The sequence below is a fragment of the Odocoileus virginianus genome, chromosome 22, assembly GCF_023699985.2.
Source record: "Odocoileus virginianus isolate 20LAN1187 ecotype Illinois chromosome 22, Ovbor_1.2, whole genome shotgun sequence".
In the NCBI taxonomy this organism is placed as follows: domain Eukaryota; kingdom Metazoa; phylum Chordata; class Mammalia; order Artiodactyla; family Cervidae; genus Odocoileus; species Odocoileus virginianus.
The window spans coordinates 30,524,564-30,545,460 of NC_069695.1; the positions used below are offsets into that span (position 1 = coordinate 30,524,564).

The window sequence follows — 20,897 nt, forward strand, 5'->3', positions numbered from 1 at the left end:
GAATGACCCATCTAACCGCTGAGGACTCTGTCTTGATACAAATGAGCACCTTAAACCATAAATTGGTGTTTTTCAGAGAGGTATTGAAAAATAAACTGTTATAAAATTGTCAGCAGCTGACAACCAGAGAACTGATTCTGTAATTTAGTGAGAAACTAAAAAGATCAAAATCACATTTCTGCCTTTTAACGGGACTTTGGCTGTTGCACAGAACCTGCTAATAGCATCGTAGAAGGGAAGGGAGAAGTAAAGGTCATAAGGTCTACTTTACACTGTTGGCAAAATGGATGTGCCTATTCTTAGGTTGCTGTGAGTCCTAAGAACAGAAGACTTAAAGATGTGCTGGCCTTACTCTGAGACTTGATCATAAGAACTCAGAAAAAGCATCTTGCTATGTGTATAACAGTTTAGCTGCTAATAATTGCAAAGTATTTTGTTTACCTAACTCTGTTCAGAAGCATGGAACAGTTAGTATATACTCTCTAGTTTACCCTTGGAACTGGATTCATGAGATTGAATCACCCACCTGGCTTTTACCCATTTTTCTTACTTTAGCCTGTTTTTCAGTGCATCTCCTACATCTTTTGGATACCATATAATAATCTTTTTGTATTTTTATATTAATATTGATTTCAATAAGCTTCACTTGACTCCAGAGATTTGATTATATTTCTAATCCTGGCTCATGACAGTTAAGTAAGAAAGTACTTTTTCTCTTTTTTGAACTCCTGATCTGGTTAGTTAGCATAGAAACATCACAGTACTAAAGAAAAAGAATTAATTGTAGACATTTTAAGAGCTAGAATATTGTATGGAAATGCACAAAAACACATATACTGTCCTCCCAAGGAGCTGAGTATGTGTCAGTATTTAATGGCCTTCCCCAAAGAAGTTCATAACAACTAATATAGTAGTAAGTCTTAGTAGGTTATATATCTACAGGCAGAGGAATGATTAATTTCTTATAGTCATGTTCTAAAAGTACAGCCTCAGGAATATGCCATGGAGACAACTGCTGATTCTTACTTTGCTTTAATTATTACTGTTTTTCATTTTAGGTTGACAGCTCTTCTCTCCCAGGTACACTTACTGCTCAACATGTCCTGTTTCCTTCAATTCACTTTCCTTTAATGTATTTTTTTTTTAATTGAAAGCCCCTTCTGAATTGCTAATACTGCATGCACTACTATGAATTATCTTTCAAATGGAAGCCATTAGAAAGTTTTCTTTTCTCTGGTGGTTGAGATCTCCCCAGATAAAAATGAATGCTTTAGAGGCATGAAATACAACTCATAGAATAGGAGCCAACAGAACCAAAGGTTGACTGAAATACTCGGGCATAAAAAATTAGTGGGAATGAATATTTAAAGTGAAAGTTTTATCTAAGTGTTGACACAAACTGTGCAAACTTGTCAATAAACTTGGCTTCCCTGGTGACTCAGTGGTAAAGAATCCCCTTGCAGGAGATGCAGGTTTGACCCTGGGTCAGAAGGATCCTCATGGGAAATGGCAACCCATTCCCATATACTTACTTGGGAAATCCCATGCGCAGAGGAGCCTGGTGGCCTGGAGTCACAAATGGCTCAGACATGACAGTGACTAAACAACAGCAACTTCAGTAAACTTACTCATATTGCTGGTTTCACAGCATTTATTCATATTGTTGCTAAATGAAGTTTTCTTAGAAATTAGGTACATATCAATCTTTTGTCAACTGAGTTACGTTTTTGAGGGGCCTTATTGCTTAAAAAGAACTTTATGTCATTTCCTTTTTAAAATGGGGAAAGCGGCCTTTTCAAATAGACTTTTGAATCTATATTTGTTCAAAACAGGCTTCATTAATATTTTCTTTATTATCATTACAAATGATATGCTGGAACATTCAAGGAAAGTTTGTTGGTAAAAAACAGAGCATAAGAAAACTGAACTGATTTATAAGTGGCTGTAATAACAAATTTACAAAAGCAATTTGCATAATTTTCAGACCTCTGTTTCATAGCAATAGAATGAAATCAGCAAAAAAAAAAAAAAAAAAGAGAGAGAGAGAGAGAGAGACAAGAGAGAACTCAACCAAAGCAAAACTACCTGTCAGCACACATACAAAATGTGTTCTTTATCCAAAGGACGGAGTCACAATGAAGGATAATATCATCCACTGAAATACAGAAATAATTTCTTGACTCTCTCTCCCTATTCAGGGATATAAATTATCAAAGATTTTTCCCCTTAACAATGTGTTTTGTTTTCCTCTGTCCCTTTGTACGATATCTCTAGCCTGAGAGATTCTTTTATCTGGAGGACTACAGAGCTATTCCCAAGTAGCCCAATCTCAGCCACCACTCCTTTAGAGGTCTCCTTTTATTATTATGTAAAAATGCAGGTTTAAATTTATACATTCAATCAGCATTATGTGCCTTGCTCAGTAATTCCCAGTCCTTTAGATTGATAGTCATTTACCAGGAGTCACTGCTTGGAAGGGTGAGACTTTACCATTGACACACGAGATGCATCGACAATCATCTCCATTTACTGCCACATTTCTGTGTCCTGCACTGTCATACTCAAGTCTGTGTGGGCTTTACCCACCTTTACAGATGTTGTTTAGTCACTAAGTCATGTCTGGCTCTTTGTGACCCCATGGATTGCAGCACGCCAGGCTTCCCTAATCCTTCACTATCTCCTGGAGTTTGATCAAACTCACGTCCATTGAGTCAGTGGTGATATCCAACCATCTCATCTTCTGTTGCCCCCTTCTCCTCCTGTCCCTAATCTTTGTTCCTGACCAACATCAGGGTCTTTTCCAATGACCTGGCTCTTCACATCAAGTGGCTACTTCAGCATCATTACAGATGAGCTGAGGGTAAATAAGTGACTGGTGTTTTGGGGTGAAGAAGAAATATAATTATGCTGATACTCTGAAAATGACAATTTCTTTGATCCAAGGAGGGGAATTTATGTATATGGGGCTTATAAATCTGTAAACTAGTATATAAACTCACTTCTCTAGGTTCAAGTTCACTTCTCATTTCAGGAGCCACATCCTTTAAAAAAAAAATCAAAACAAATCTCAGATGTGATTTACTCTCCCCTTTAATGACCCTTACATCACTCTCATCTGTAGATGTTGATCTGATCAGAATCCATCCCTTTCACAAATCCCCTTCACTCAGACAAGCAGTAGAACATGTTAATGTTCCAGCAGTTAAAAGGCTTCTGAAGAACACAAAAATGTGGATTTTAGCTCAGATTTAAAAGTTGTGTTCAAAGATACACATAAAACTCTTCACTTTAAATCACCATGGAATTATGGAAAACTAGTAATTAAAATACACACACACAGACACACATGCTCAAGCACCCCCCAGGCCCAAATAAAAATCCTCAGGTTTGCAATGCTATTTGAAATTATATCTCACATTCTTTTGAATGCTGGCTGATCTTTACACTGACTCCTGTGTGTGACAGAGATCTAGTTCGTCATTCACCTTGCAGTATGGTAGTAGTTTGTACATATTTTTCCTCCTGGTTTTATGCTAGTGGTTTGCACATTAATAAGAGAGTCTTAGAAATGGTGCCTCTTGCAAGACCAGTTTGTGTCCAACATAAAATGCAAGCACACATTGATATCTGTTTCCCATTTTCATTTTGGCTGCACTTAACTTCATTTTCCATCACTTTGGAATTAGCCAAGGCTCTATGATTAGTTCTAGCTTAGTAAAGTGAAAGTTGAGTGGAAATAATGTACACCACCTCTACATCCATCCTTTAAGACCGCTCACATGTTCCTGTGTGCCGTCTGTGCCCCTGAACAATGACAGAGGCAGAGGATCTAAGGGGAGAGTTTCCAAAGCCAAGTTTCTGACCTCCTCACTCATGGACCCGAGTGAAAAAGAAATGAACCAGAATTGCTTTTAAGTTTCTTAAATTTGGGGAAAGAGTAAAAGTTGCTATTCTTGTGATGTTTATCTTCTTATTCACAAATTGAGCAAAATCAATTTCTTAGGCAAAGTGTATTACTCTTTATATCAAAATAAGAGAAAAACTTGTTTTGTCTTGGCAAGTTCTTTTCTCTTATTTCTGTGTTTTATGTGAAACCTTTTACTTTCTCAAGTGTTAAAACTCTAGTTACTCAATCCAACCCATTATGAACATCAGCTTCATATAATACCTTTATTTATTTTTAAAGAAAATTTTATAATTCCTGGTCACATATCTACTTTTCCTTGGATTACTCTTATGCTGCTAGGACCAAATAAACCCCTTTGCTTTGCGAAGAAGTAGCTCATTGTCTGTAACACTGCCCTATAAGTTGCTTTTAGGAATTCAGGGAAATGATGATAAGTGTAGACTTCAGAGAAAGATCTGGTTTCTTAAGGCAGTTTAGCATTTGGATGTGCCTAAAATGGTAAGAATTAAATAGTAATAGAGAAGTGGGATCAGAATCCAAGCTTAAAGCAAAAGCGTGTGCAATATAGCTTATCCACATCCACTTTCAAAAACCTCTGTGCCATCTCTTGGTAGTGTGATTACCTTACAGTAATAAAATAATTCTAATTCCTCCCTCCCATCTCTATGTCATTACTATCATTCTAATGTTATTCATTTCACTTGAAAGAAGTATATATATAATCATACATAATCAAATACACATAGCTGTTATTATATTTTGGGCAAGCCTATATATTTTACCAATTAAGAATTTAAAAAAATATTTTACCTTATTCCTTCTTCTATGTACTTCCTTATTTATGCAGCCCCAAGTTTCTGACCTATATTATTTTTCTCTTTTCTAGAGAAATTCTTTTAATGTTTAATGCAAGGCAGGTTAACTGGCAACAGATACCTTCAATTTTTGTTTTGTCTGACAGTACATTAAAAAGCAGAGACATTACTTTGCTAACAAAGGTCTATCTCATCAAAGCTATGTTTTTTCCAGTAGCCATGTATGGATGTGAGAATTGGACCATAAAGAAAGCTGAGTGCCGAGGAATTGATTCTTTCGAACTGTGGTGTTGGAGAAGACTCTTGAGAGTCTCTTGGACTGCAAGTAGATCAAATCAGTCCATCCTGAAGGAAATCAGTCCTGAATATTCATTGGAAGGACTGATGCTGAAGCTGAAAGTCCAATACTTTGGCCACCTGATGCGAAGAACTGACTCATCTGAAAAGAACCTGATGCTGGGAAGGATTGAAGACTGGAAGGGAAGGGGAGGACAGAGGATGAGACGGTTGGATGGCATCACTGACTCCATGGGCATGAGTTTGAGTAAACTCCGGGAGTTGATGATGGACAGGGAGGTCTGGTGTGCTGCAGTCCATGGGGTCACAAAGAGTTGGACATGACTGAGCGTCTGAACTGAACTGAACTGACAGTCTTTAATTCTCCTTCACTTTTGAAGAATAGTTTTGCAGTGTTCAGAATTATAAGTTAGTGTTTTTCTTTTTTTTTCTCTCAATATTTTATATATTTCACTCTACCTTCTTGCTTGCATGGCTTTTGAGAAATCGATGTAATCTTTTTTGTTGTCCCTATGTAGATATGTCATTTTACCCCCTCTAGCTACTTCAGAATTTTTTCCAAATTTATTTTTTGTCTTTATTTTCTGTAGTTGGAAAGTGATATGTCTATATGTGTTTCTTGTTTTTATTTTTATCTTTTTGTTTGTTTTATTTTGGTATTTTATCCTCCTTGGTTTCTCTTAGCTTACTGAATCTGTAGTTTGGTGTCTGACATTAATTAATTTGAGGGAAATTCTGTCATATTATTTCACATATTATTTCTTCTGTTCCTACTCTTGTTCTTCTTCTGATATTCCTATTACATGAATGATACACCTTTTGGTTTTGTCCCAAAGTCTTTAGATATTCCGTTTTGTTTCCTTTTTCTAGATGTTGTTCACTTTGTTTTTTAGTTTTGAAGATCTGTTGAGGTAACCTCAAATTCAGAGATTCTTTCCTCAGACATGCCCCATCTAATAGTGAACCCACCAGAGACATTCTTCATCTCTGTTACAGTGTTTTTGTCCTTTGATATTTCTCTTTAATCCTTTCTTAACAGTTTCATCTTTCTGCTTACATGATCCATTTGTTATTGTATATTATTTTATTCAGTAGAGTATTAATCATACTTATTCCTGGCCTGAAAATTCCGGCATCCCTACCATAGTTGATTCTGATGCTTTCTCTGTCTCTTCAGATTGTGTCTTTTGCTTCTTAATGGGCCTTGTAATTTTTTCTCAGTAGCCAGGCGTATTAGGTAAAGGAAATGCTATAAATAGTAATGTGGTGGTGAGATATAGAGGACAGAGAAACATTCTGTAGTACTGAGTTTAGGTCTCCGTTTTTCAGTCAGTCTAAGCCTCTGGACAGTGAACGTCACAGGTGTTTCTCAGGTTTTTTTTCCCTTCATACTTAGTGTGAGAGTAGATGGTTAGAGTGGACGGAGTTGGTGTTTCCCTTTTTCCACATGGAGCTGACTAGAGTTTCGTGTTTCACTTACCCCAAATCATTTAAACTCTGATGAATACCCCAGCGGGTTAGGCGTTGGTTCACTAATTTCCCCTAAGAGCAGACTTCATTGGACAGAACAGCATGTGCTCTGTTATATTTCAGAATGGTTTGTTTGCCCTCTCCTTACAGAAATTGCAGTGGAATATTTTTCTGATATTTACTCTGAGAACCTGCTCCAGCTCCAAGAGGAATATCTCACAATGTTGTGAAGCACCTTCTACAAATGAGTCCTCTGGAGTTTTTAACTTTCAGACTGAGGCACTCACAATTCACCAGTTACAGTGGAGGCTTTCCTACCTTAGCAGAATCTCTGTGCCTCTAAGCCATGACTCCCTGTATCCAGCTATCTCTCCGATCTTGGGACAGCAGTTTACCCTGTTTTCTTACCTCTCTTACAGATCCAAGAAGAGTTGTTGATTTCCATCAACTCAGCTTTTTACTTGTTGTTAAGATAAAGTCGTGATTTCTTACTTCTTTATATGCAAAACTAGAGACCAGATGTTTAACTTTTTTTGCCATTTTAAGCCTAGAGTGAAAATATTTAACTCAGTCAACTTATTGGAGAATATTTGGGGCATGATTATTTGCAAATATTTCATATACTTATATATTTTCAGCTAGAAAATACATTGCTATTTACATACAACTGCATAATAAAAATTTGAGAGAGTTTCTACAGTTTACCTCGCTCTTACATTGTGCTGCTTCATCACATCTTTAATTATTTCAGCTCATTATTGTTAGTGTGATGCAAAATGCTTAAATGCAAAAAGGTGAGTAAGGGCTGATGAACTAAGTAGATCCAAGTCTGTATTACATCCCTTGCTTCTTGCCAGACCTTTTTACTATTTCCACTCATTTTCCAATTCAAAAGAGAAAATTGGTTTAAGTTAAACTTGCTTTAAATTTTCTCTTCTAGATATTTTCTGAAATGACTTTTATAACAAAATTAAAATAACATAATTGAGTTAGTAAGCAGGTGAAATTATCTTATGACTACTGTAGTGTTTTCTGATCCAACTGTGTCTTAGAGAGGTGTTTGTGTTTTCATAAGATTCATTATTTCAGAATTTCCAAGATAACTGCAGAACTAAAAGAAGGAATTCAATTGAGTGTCCATGTTTAATCTTGGCAAGGCAATGTATTTTAAACAATACTTCTAGTTGTCATTTTAGTCATTTTTACCTATCAATAAAGTAGTTTAATCATTCAAAATGGTATTTTGAAAAGATTCCTAATAAAACTTAATTAGTTTCTAATATGATTTCATTTGATTTAATATAAGTATTCTGGTTTTTCAGAAATGTTCAATTATGTGGTACAAATTATATACTATATGGCATAATGGGAATTTTTATCTGGCAGGAAATCAACTTTATGTTCTAGGTAAAATTATCTTCATGGCAATAAAAAAGCATTGATATTGAGGCTAGTCATTTCTTTATTTCAATTGTTCTACTAGGGCCTATGTTTCTAGGTTCTAATTTGTAATAAGATCAGAATAAAGTCAGAATTAATGAGTGTTTTAAAATTATATCTAAAGATGGTTATAATTAGAATGATGGTTTCTATTAGAATATAGATATAAAAAAAGAACATAGCATACTACCTAAATCATTTAAGGTCACAACGATAAATGATAATAATTATTGTTTCATTTAAAACTTCATTTTCTTAGATATCATTTGTTTAAGACTCCTCATTCTGAGTAAAAGCCATACGTAGAGAATAAGGACACTATCCATTCTTATTCAGTCACAATGTTGTCATCTTATTCATGTATAAAATTTGCTAGCTGAAAGAAAACTTTAGGCCTAATGGAAAGCTTATTTATCATTTAATTATAATATACTTTCTATCTAATTTTTTGACCCGTAGTAGATTAAAAATGTTATGATTAACAGAATAAATGATATAGTTAATATAACATTTTATATGAGACATGCAGTAATTTTTCAGAGAAAAATAACATAAAAGAGGGTTCAGAAAAAAAGTTAAAATTCTCATATTTAAGTAGCATGACAAATTGTGACAAATCTATAATTTATGTGTAAAAGATTTTAGATTGTTTCTTTCAGTATGAGGACATGTTTTATTATAGTTTCTAAGAGTTCAACATTAAGCATAATCTTTGTTATGATTTGCCTAGGGAAGATAAAAGGTAAAAGTATATCTAGTATAGCAGTGCTGTTGATTCTGTAGCTCTGTTCTAAATTTCTAAATTTCTGCTTTCTGACAATTACGTCAGGTATTGCCAATGATTCTGGTCATGGATCTCCCTTTGGAAACGAAGTATTTGACCTATTCCTGAGTATTTTATTGCATGTGTCATCATTTAAGAGTATTGTTGGCAGACTAAATTATATTTAAAAAATATAATTTTGTTTGTCATGATATCTTAAAAATATATTATTTCAGTAAAATAGCAGAAGTTAAGGAATGATGATATTTATTTGACAAAAGTATTGCATAGGAGAAAAGAGAGGTGTGGAAGCTTTCTTAATGATTTGGGACACTGCCACTGGTTGCTGCAAAGGTTCACCTTAAAAGAGAGCTTGTTAAGAGAACTTCCCCTGCTTCCCCCAAAATTGAATTCCTGCCAAAACAGGATATTCCATATAGCCGAGCGTATTCTGCATAGTCTGGCTGAACATGTGGGGATTCCTGAAGTAGATTAAGGGAAATCTACCTAGAACTTACCAGAATTTATATCCTCTTTCTCATATGGAAGATCTTCAGAAAATACAGAATTGTATAAAATAATGAGAAGAGGGAAAAAGTATACACTTAAGGTGGACACAGCAGCTTAAACTCAAGCAGGCAAAATAGTGTTCATTTAATTTATATAATAAAAGGAATCATTTTATAATAGTAATTTTTTGTGTATGTGTACACATTTTCTAATAGTATCTTGAAGCTAAAAATGTGTAACTGTCTTGTTAACAGTGAGGAAAGAATAAAAGAAATGGGGATAACCCTTTTGAACCCATAACGTTAAATCTATGAAAAAAGAAAGTGAAAACTAATATATGAGGCAGATTATTTAACTAAGTAGCAGAGCATCTAAAAACTCTTCCTTTGTGTTGTATTTATGTAATTTGCAAAGAAGATAAGGATTCTCATTAAAAAACATTTTCTACCTGTTTGATATCTATTTTATTTATAAAGCAAACCTTTTTTGTCTTTAATTTCTTTAACTTCTCTTTACCCCTCAGCTCAAGGAATAAATAAATATTTTAAAGTTAAAAAAAAAATCATGAATTTCAGGGAGTAAGTGCTAGAGTGTTTGAGTAAGTGCTAAACTGAGTATATGAAAAATACCCTTATATTTTTCCCACAATGATCTAATTATTTTCAAAATATCAGAGACTTGTGGAATCAGAAGGGATGTTAAAGGCAAATGTGTCTCAATTCCCATATACAGAATGAGAAAATAGGGACTCAAAGATGTAAAACTGGCTTGTGGGAGAGAAAGGACATAATCTTAAACATCTGATTCCAACTTTAGTGTTCTTCCTAGCATGTCACCAATATTTGATATGTTATTTCTGAATGTGAAAGTAAGTTTTTAACAAATTTTAGCTTCCAAAATGTATGATACTCCCTTAGAGTTCAGTTCAGTTCAGTCGCTCAGTTGTGTCTGACTCTGCAACCCCATGAACTGCACCATGTCAGGCCTCCCTGTCCATCACCAAATCCCAGAGTTTACCCAAACTCGTGTCCGTTGAATCGGTGATGCCATCCAACCATCTCATCCTCTGTCGTCCCCTTCTCCTTCTGCCCTCAATCTTTCCCAGCATCAGGATCTTTTCAAATGAGTCAATGACAGAATGATCTCTGTTGGGTTCCAAGGCACACTCTTCATTTTCACGATTATCCACGTCTATGCCCTGACCCGTAATACTAAAGAAATGAAGTTGAATGGTTCTATGAAGACCTACAAGACCTTTTAGAACTAACACCCCCAAAAAGATGTCCTTTTCATTATAGGGGACTGGAATGCAAAAGTACGAAGTCAGGAAATACCTGGAGTAACAGGCAAATTTGGCCTTGGAGTACAAAATGAAGCAAGGCAAAGGCTAATAGAGTTTTGCCAAGAGAACACACTGGTCATACCCTCTTCCCTTAGAGTAAGTAAGAACAAAATCAGAACATGAGTTAAAATATAATAAAGAACAGACATTATTCTATATCAATGAGGACTGATATACAGGGTAATTAAATAAATCCCATAAATTATGAAGGATGTAGTTATTTGGCTGGTTGGAGAATAGATAATATCCAAGCAAGAGGATTTAACACAAATCTCCACTTACGGAAGAAGCATTTTTTTTTTCTAAATAGATTTCAACTAATGTCATATAAAAGTACTTTGCAGCAGCTCAATGAGCATTTTTTCAATTGGTTATAATGGATTTTCCAACTCTAACTGCTCAAATAGGAATCATGTATAAGTTATAGTTTTTAATAATAACCTAAGGTAACTTGAGCATGCAGTGGGAACACAGTAAGCCAAATATCAATAGACCTTGTTCTTAACTAGGTCTTTTAATTTATTTTCTTATAGAATAAGGACAAACAAGGGCGTGGACTCATATTTCATATTTTCAAGACAGTAAAAGTAGGTGCTGCTCTGCCTACTTCAGTCAATATTAAGAAGAATCAAATGAAAGGCCATATAAGTGTTTATTTATAATCCTTTATGTTGGTATGTCAGTTAAGTTATAAAATCAAAGAGTGTAGAGTTCCAGGTTTTCAGATGAATGATGAAACATTCCATTGTGCTCACTTCAGCAGCACATCTACTAAAATTAGAATGATACAGAGGAAATTAGCATGGCCCCTGTGAAAGGATGACTCGCAAATTCTTGAAGCGGTTCATATTCTTAAATATATAGCCAATGGGAATTTGCTGTGTGACTCAGGGAACTGAAACAGGGGCACTGAAACAACCCAGAGGGTGGGATGGCGGAGCTGAAAAGGAGGTTCAGAGGGAGGTCTTTGGCGATTCACATTGGTGCTTGGCAGAAATCAACAACATTCTGTAAAGCAATTATCCTTCAACTCAAAAAAAAAAAAAAGTAATGACTTTCTCACGGCCATATAGATAAGTAAATAGTAGCAAAATCAAGAATCAAATTTATGGTCAAATACTAAATTCAGTTTAGATCCAAATTGTGGTATTCACTCATTATTTTCTTTAGCGCCACTTCATTTCAGAGAACGTGTGATACTCTGTGTGACAAGGGAGTATCACACATTTTTTCCAAAGGAAAAAATTGTTATTCAAATATTTTACTATAAAACATTTCCTTCCAATTGTTTTAGTGTTACATTTTGTACTTTTCGAAATATTGAAGTGCCTCCTTTTTGTACAGATAAGATACTTGCAGTATATTAGTTTGGTATGAAAAAGTGAGGCATTGTTTTGTAAATACTGAATTTATTTCCCTTACCAGTTAGTATTTAGTGCTTTTAAATTGATTTAAATATATTTTTTACTTTTTTAAACAATTACAAATCCTTTCCAAACACCAGGACATAATTAAGCCAGAAGTTATATTTTTATATGCTTATGGCATTTATCTTTTTAGGGCCTAACTATCATCAGACTAATTATTTTAGGGATAAGGCAGTAATAGGAGCTACTATAATCTAATGAGCCATGATATACTAAAGCACAAAGTTTATATTATTAGAATAATGAAATTATATATACATGCCAAGATGGCTATATAAGTATATAATCAATGCACTATTACATAATTTGAATACATAAAATATATATATTTCTGCATCAATCACTAGTCATTAGGGAAATGCAAATCAAAATCACAGTGAGATATCATGTTATACCACTAAGGTTGACTGTTTTTAAAAAGTTAAAAAAGATCACAGGTGTTGGTAAAGGCACAGGAAAAAAGAGAACCTTTGTGCACAGTTGGTAGAATGTAAATTGTTATAGTCATTATGGGAAACAGTATGGAGTTTCCTCAAAAATTAAAAAATACAACTATTATATGGTCTAGCAATCCCACTTCTGCATATATATCCAAAAGAAATTAAATCATTATCTTGAAGATATATATGCCCTCCCATGTTTAACTGCAACATTGTTTGCAATAGCCAAGTATGGAAACAACCTAAGTGTCCTTTGATGGATAAAGAATAGGTAGAATATAGGTGGCTCAGTCATAAAGAATCCACCTGCCAATGCAGGAGACTCGGATTCAGTCCCTGGGTCGAGAAGATCCCCTGCAGAAGGAAATAACAACCCACTGTACGTTTCTTGCCTGAGAGATCCCGTGGACAGAGGACCCTGGCAGAGTACAGTCCATGGGGTTGCAAAAGTTGGACATGAGTTAACGACTAAACACCACCACCACCAACAAATATATAGATGTAAAATTCCAAGTTTGAAAAAAAAAAAATGAAATCCTGCCAATTGCAACAACTTGGATGAACCTGGAGGGCATTTTACCAAGTGAAATAAACAAGATACATTAGAAGAAATACTGCATGATTTCATGTATATGTGGAATCTAAAATAGTTGAACTAATAGAAACAGTAGAAGAGTATTAGGGAGTGGGGAAATTGGGGAGGTATTGGTCAAAATGTACAAATTTTCAATTATAAGATGAATACATTCTGGAGATCTAATATACAGCATGGTGACATTTAAAATGAAATATACTTTACACTTTGTTAATATAATAGATCTTAAGCATCCTCACTACACACACACACACACACACACACACACACAAAGGTAACTATCTGAGGTGATAGATGTGTTAATGACTTTTATTGTAGTAATCATTTTTATAGTGTAAACATCTATCAAATTATCATGTTGTACACCCTAAATACAAGTTTGTCAGTCATGCTTCAGTAAATCTGTGTTTAATAAATCAATATAGATTTTGTATTATTTAAATAATAGAATGGCATATACATGCTAAAGATGATTAAAGATATTATTCATTATTATATCTTTTATATACATAAAAATATAAATGTATAGGAGTATGTTAACAGCTTCCTTGGTGGCTCAGAGGTTAAAGCATCTGCCTGCAACATGGGAGACTTGGGTTCGATCCCTGGGTCGGGAAGATCCCCTGGAGAAGGAAATGGCAACCCACTCCAGTATTCCTGCCTGGATCCCATGGATAGAGGAGCCTGGTGGGCTACAGTCCATGGGGTCGCAAAGAGTCAGACATGACTGAACGACTTCATTTCATTTTTTTTTTTATGTTAACAGTTGCAAGTGGATGCCTTTAAATTTAAAAAGTAAAGCAATAATCAGTTTTTCAAGTAATAATGAAATATATATGCATATAATATTGGAGGCCACTGATTGTTCAGAGAGAATCAAAATTAAAAGATATTATTAGGGGACTTCCCTGGTCCAGTGGCTAAGACTCCATGTTCCCAATTCAGGGGGCCCAGGTTCATTCCCTGGTCAGGGAACTAGATCCCACATGCTGCAACTAAGACCCATCACAGCCAAATAAATGAAAATAAATAAATATATTTTAAAAAGTAAATTATTGTAGTATGAAATTGGATAAAATTAACCAAAGTTGTCATGTCACACATAATCTCTAAAAGGACTACCATACACTGAGAAATTTATTGGTGATCTCTCTGAAATATTTTTAACATGGATTGTGCTTTCATGCTACTTACACTGCTGCTTGCATTTTATTTTATTTTTTTGGTCTAAATCCAACTGCTGTCTTAATATTCTCCACATGTAAAGTGAAGCGACCTTATTTGCATTTTAAAAGAGTGTGATGTGGTAAATCATGCCCAATGCCAAAACAGAATTATTTCTTTAATATGGTTGTGATGTAACCTGTCCCAGTGTTATTGAGATGTACACAGAATTCTTAACCTCGAGCCTTCTGAATTTAATACAGTCCTCTATTAGAAAAATGTGTATAGTTTCTCAAAATAAACAGAAGCTAGATTTCAGTGAGATTTCACTCCTAGGTTTTTGCAATATTTAACCCTTTCATATTTAAGTATTTCCTTTTTTAAAAAAAGTTCAGTTCAGTTCAGTTGCTCAGTCATGTCTGACTCCTTGTGACCCCATGGACTGCAGCACAGCAGGCTGCAGTTAAAAAAAGTTAACTGTCTACTATTTTAGATGAAATATTTACAACTACAGAGTCAGAAAGTATATTAGTGGTAAGAGAGCTGGAGGGGAAGTTGGAGAGAAACAGAGGTTACTGCCAAGGGGCACAAGGCTTCTCTTTTGCAGGTGAAAATGCCTTAATTGATATTGGTAGTAGTTGCATAATTCTGTGAATAAACTAAAAAAAAATCTGAATTGAACACTTTAAATGCTTGGATTTTATGGGATGTAAACTATTGTTGTTGTCCTTCAGCCTCTAAGTCTTGTCCAACTCTTTTGTAGCCCTATGGTATGGACTGTAGCCCACTAGACTTCACTGTCCATGGGATTTCCCAGCAAGAATACTGGAGTGGGTTGCCATTTCCTTCTCCAGGGGATCATCCAGACCCAGGGATCGAACCCATATCTCTTGCTTGACAGCTGGATTCTTTAACACTGAGCCACCAGGGAAACCCAATATGTAAATTACATCTCAATAAAGATGTCAGAAATTTAGCCTGCAAAATAAAAATGGAAAAATCATATATTCTTTCAGTAGTAAAAAGACTTTTTTGAGACTACTTTGAAAATTCTGAAGTTTGATCATTTTCTCAAGTATTATGGTTATATTTCCAAGCTTTTACAAATATAAATCAGTTTATAGGATTTTTTTCAAATGGACATACTTTTTAACCAAATTCTATGATCCTCTTTAAGGTCAAAGTAAGAAGAAAATACCATTTTTATTTGAAATAACTTTAATTTCTCATGAAGAATGTTTACTTTTCTGTCTAAAGTGTTTCCAAGTTATCAAAGCTAAATTTATTGTTGACATTATTGTTAATTCTTCTTTGCATATACTTACCTATTTAATCCACATTATACTCTGTAATGTAATTATTATTATTTTAAAGATTATTAACTTGGGGCAGAAAGAAGGTAAGTAGCTTGATCAGTGTAGTGGAGTTATTAAGTGGCAAATCCAAAATTTATAAGTATAAATTCTGACACTAAAATTTCAGCTTTCACCAGTAATGTTCAATGGTTTGATAAGAGTTAATAATCATACACAAGAGTACTGCTGGCTTAGCAGGGTAAGATTATACCCATAATAATTATTAATACAAAAGAAATTTAGCAAATAATAAATAAGCTAGCTATAAGTTGCAAATTTCTTTTTGATGAATAGAGTTTTATTATAATGATAGTAATAAAAATAATATTTGTATAGTCTTTGATTCATGCAGGAACACTTTAGAAAATTATAATTTTTGTATTAAATTTGAAGCTGGGATATAAATGCATAAAATAACTCATTGAGAGTCATGCAGCTAGTGAAAGTGTTAATCACTCAGTCTGTCCAATTCTTTGCAACCCCAAGGACTGTAGCCTGCCAGGCTCCTTTGTTCATAAAATTCTCTAGAAAAGAATACTAGAGTGGGTTGTCATTTCTTTCTCCAGGGAATCCTTCTGATCCAGGGATCGAACCCAGGTCTCCTGCATTGCAGGCAAATTGTTTACCACCTAAGTCACCAGGGAAGCCCTGGTGTTCCAATTGCTTATCCTCTAATATAAAGCATATCATAGGAATTCTGGCAAGCCAAAAGGAGAGATTATATGAAATATTAGTTAATTTCTTCTGCTGGTATCTAAACTTTGTATATAGTATTGACAGAATTCAGCCATTTTTGAACTACTTGCCTCTACTAAGCTTTTTAAAAAACTTTCTGGGAAAGTTGTTGCCTAAAGGCATGTAGATGTGCCTAGGCATGAGCTGTTGACCAGTAGACTAATTTCTCATAGGAAAAATATCAAAGATAGTATTAAGTATTATTTATGAGTCTGTTACAGAGCTCAAGTCAAATACTTGTCTAACCATATTTGTGGTAAGAAATCTAATAGAATTTTATTGCACTTCTGAAATATACTGAGCTTCTCTGATAGCTCAGTTGGTAAAGAATTTGCCTGCAATGGAGGAGACCCCAGTTTGATTCCTGGGTCAGGAAGATCTGCTGAAGAAGGGATAGGATACCCACTCCAGTATTCTCAGGTTTCCCTTGTGGCTCAGCTGGTAAAGAATCCACCTGCAATGCAGGAGACCTGGGTTTTATCCCTGGGTTGGGAAGATCTCCAGGAGAAGTGAAAGACTACCCACTCCAGCATTCTGTCCTGGAGAATTCCATGGACTGTATAGTCCATGGGGTCGCAAAGAATCTTTGTTTTATGTTTTATGTGTGTATACACACACACACACACACACACACACACACACACACACACTTCATGTAATGTAATATATATGTATATATGTAATATATGTATGCATATATGTGTGCATGTATATATGTAATGTATATGTATGTGATGTAATATATATAGGTATATATACTTCATGTAATGACAGCTAAAGGGGAATCATTATATAATTAGAAAAGAACAAAAAACATGCTTTCATTAACCAGTTTAATAATAAAAGTTCATAAGGTGTGTTATATGAATATATATATATTGGAGGGGGAAGTCAGAAGATCTCAAAATCTTAATTTTTTAAAGAAAGTTATAAACATTTGAACCTAGTATCTCAGACACCTTCTTGTCCCCCAACTCTCTTTTAAAGTTGATTTTCTTTAAATATTTTTCTGTGCTTCCCATTCATTTTTACATTTACACTGTATGAAAAATCCACAGTGCTACCATTACTCAATAGGAATACTTAGTTCAGTGGCATTATGTTCAAAGTCAATGGATGTTTCAGAACTCATCTTACTTGACCTTTCAGTGGCCTTTAAAAAATGCCCCTTCTTCATATTATAAACATTTTTTTTTGGCCTGTAGCTTTAATGATGGCATAACCTCCTGGTTTTCCTGCTACCTCCCTGGTCTCATCATCTCTCTTGCTTTATTCTACTAAATTTCCTATACATCTCTATTAGTTGAAATATTTCTTCAAGGTCCTGTCTTGCCTCTTTTCTCTTCTCCATATTCTATCACCAGTGTTTTCCCTGTATTTTCCAGAAGAAATAATACAAATATATAAGATAAACAGAGTACTCCAGTTTACATAAAATAGATGTTATTTGACAAGAAAACCAGGATGGTAACTTTTGGAATGGCAGAATAACAACCTCTGAAAATCCACTTTTAAGGAAAGGCAATAAAACACTGGCAAAACTATCAAAAAACAACTTTCAAAAAACTCTGAGAATTAACAACCTAGACAGCATATTAAAAAGCAGAGATATTACTTTACCGACAAAGATCCGTCTAGTCAAAGCTATAGTTTGTCCAGTAGTCATGTATGGATGTGAGAGTTGGACGATAAAGAAAGCTGAGCATCAAAGAATTGATGCTTTTGAACTGTGGTGTTGGTGAAGACTCTTGAGAGTCCCTTGGACTGCAAGGAGATCAAACCAGTTCATCCTAAAGGAGATCAGTCCTGGGTGTTCATTGGAAGGACTAATGCTGAAGCTGAAACTTCAGTACTTTGGCCACCTGATGCAAAGAGCTGACTCATTTGAAAAGACCCTGATGAGGGGAAAGATTGAAGGCAGGAGGAGAAAGGGACAACAGAGGATGAAGTGGTTGGATGGCATCACCAACTCGATGGACATGAGTTTGAGCAAGCTCCGGGAGTTGGTAATGAGCAGGGAAGCCTGGTGTGCTGCCGTCCATGTGGTTGCAAAGTATATACACAACTGAGTGACTGAACTGAACTAAAGTGAGCTGAGAAGTAACAAAAAGCTTTTAACAATATAATTATTCAAGAAAAACTGCTAAATCTGGTAAGAAGAGTGACTTTTATTTTGTTTTAACCTTTCTTAATCCCAGCCCTCTAAAACCAACAATCTTGCAATTATGTGCTGAGTTTAGTCATTCTGTCGTGTCAGATTCTTTTCAATTTCATGGACTGTAGCCCACCAGGCTCTTCTGTCCATGGGAATTATCCAAGTAAGAATACTGGAGTAGGTTGCCATGCACTTCTCCAGGGATCTTTCCAATCCAGTGATGGAACCCGGTTCTCACACATTGCAGGCAGATTCTTTACCCTTGAGCCGCCAGAGAAGCAACTATAGTTGCTGTCAAAGCAAGCAGTATAGCAGCTATCGGAGGAGGGAAAACAAGCTGGGGGCTACCCAAAATCTGCATCCCCAGAGAACTAGCACTATTTAACCTGTGTCAGCCACAGTTGCAAGCTCCATTCCCAGGGATTGTCTTTGACAGACTCACTGTTTGCAAACAGGATTGCCCACAAGGCATTTGTCTAAAATTATCAGGGGCAATTGTTTAACACTGCAGCTGTCAAACATAGCAATACAAGTAGGTCTAAAAAGAGACTGACAAAAACAAGTTAAGAAACTGGCAAATGAAATATCCGTAAGGAGATTTGTAAAGCTCCAACATATTCATAGCAGTCTAGAAGGCTACACATATATATACAGTTGCACACTGCCACAATGTACCCTAGAAGGCTCCAAACTAACTGAGCAAGACCAGTAATGTAAGATTGGTTCAAAATGTAATGCTCAATCAATGTACTGTGACGTATATGTAATAAAGGACAAATGCCACTTGATTATCTATATAGACCTAGAAAAAAAAAATCAAATGCCAACATCATTTTGTGATTTAAAAAAAAGCTTCAATCAGGAATAGAATGAGATTTCTTCAACTTGATAAAAACTACATCTGAAAAACTCACACTAACATTATATAAAGTTTTAAAAGGCTAGCTGTGTCCCTCTAAATACCAGAAAGAAGCGAAAGATGTTGGCATTTGCCAGTTCTATTCAATATTTTACTGAAAGTTCTACCTAGAGTAATTAGACAAGAAAAATAAAAAGATGTAGAGATAGAATAGGAAAAAGTGCAAATATCTCTATTCTCAAAAGAAAATATCTTCTATATAGAAAAACCAAAGTATTAGACAAAAGTATATTAGAACTCATTAACCTGTTCAGCATAGTTACAAGATTCAAGATTTATGCAAAACAAGTTATATTGCTAGACGCTTAACAATAAGCAGTACAAATGTCAAGTTCTTAGAAAAACTGTTCAAAATGATCTTTTGTTTTCATTAAGAGGTCAAATTTGATATTTTGATACAACTTTCATGTCATTCTTGTAATTTGTTTGAATTCTTTTCATAATCTGTCACATTTTTTGTTTTATGGATATATTTAGGATGACAAGATATGGCATGATATGGCTAGTTTTTGTTATGTTTTTAATGTATATAAAAGCATTTATTTTAAAATGATCATTGTGAGGTTTTTAGTTTATTCACTCTATATATGTGTGTGTGTGTGTGTGTGTGTGTGTGTGTGTGTATTTTTTTTAACATTTTAAGCTCTTTGTTCTCTTTAAAAATCTATGGCAATAATTCCATTAAGTCTCTGAAAAGCAACATGAAATTTCAATCCTGGCACAAGCTGAACTTTCAATATTTATACTTCAGTCCCTTCAAAGTTGAGCAAACCATTTTATTATAATCAAAAGTTTAGTTTAAAAATCTAAAGAAAATCACAGTTATCTGAGCATCTATCCTAAGAATAATCTTCACTTCGTAAGTCTTGGTGGAACACTTGAAATAAAACTGAAGTGCTCTTGAATGTATCCTGTATATGCTTACAAAAGTTGCAAGAGTGGGAGCTTCTCTGAATTTAAGGTTTGCGGGCTTCTCACTGTGTTGGCTTCTCTTGTTGTGGAGCACGGACTCTAGAGAACATGGGCTTCAGTAGTTGCAGCAAATGGGCTCAGGAGTTGCTGCTCCCAGGCTCCGGAGCACAAGCTCAATAGTTGTTGCTCACTGACCTTAGTTGCTCCATGGCATGTGGGATCTTCCCAGCTCAGGATGCCCCATGTCTCCTGCACTGACAGGTGGATTCTTTACCACTGAACCACCAGGGAAGCCCCTATGGGCATTTTAATTCAGGTGGGATTATCCTATTACCATGGACTATAACCAAAAACAGTTATGGATCTTTAAACATTCACAACATTCACAGTTGTTCAGTAAAGCACAAAACAGTAGCAGCTACTTTCCTGAATGGATCAACTTACATCATAGAAATCACAGCAAATACTGTTCTTACATAATGAGAAAGGAGGAATAAGCACATTGTTTTTTCTATGATCATACCACCCTGAACACACTTGCCAATCTTGTCTGATCTCAGAGGTTAAAGGCATTGTTTTTTTGCATATAATCATCAACATTGCTATACTTTAAAACAGCACATAAGAGTCTATCCCAAACTCCTAATATAT

At 35.0% G+C, this 20,897-nt stretch overlaps 1 non-coding gene across 1 annotated transcript; it reads left to right on the top strand.

Moving 5' to 3' along the window:
* The first annotated feature begins 11,291 nt into the window (after window positions 1–11,291).
* LOC139030490 (U6 spliceosomal RNA) lies at window positions 11,292–11,398 on the top strand. The gene has a single exon (XR_011482855.1). It is a non-coding gene; the product is annotated as a U6 spliceosomal RNA (small nuclear RNA).
* Window positions 11,399–20,897: the final 9,499 nt, after the last annotated feature.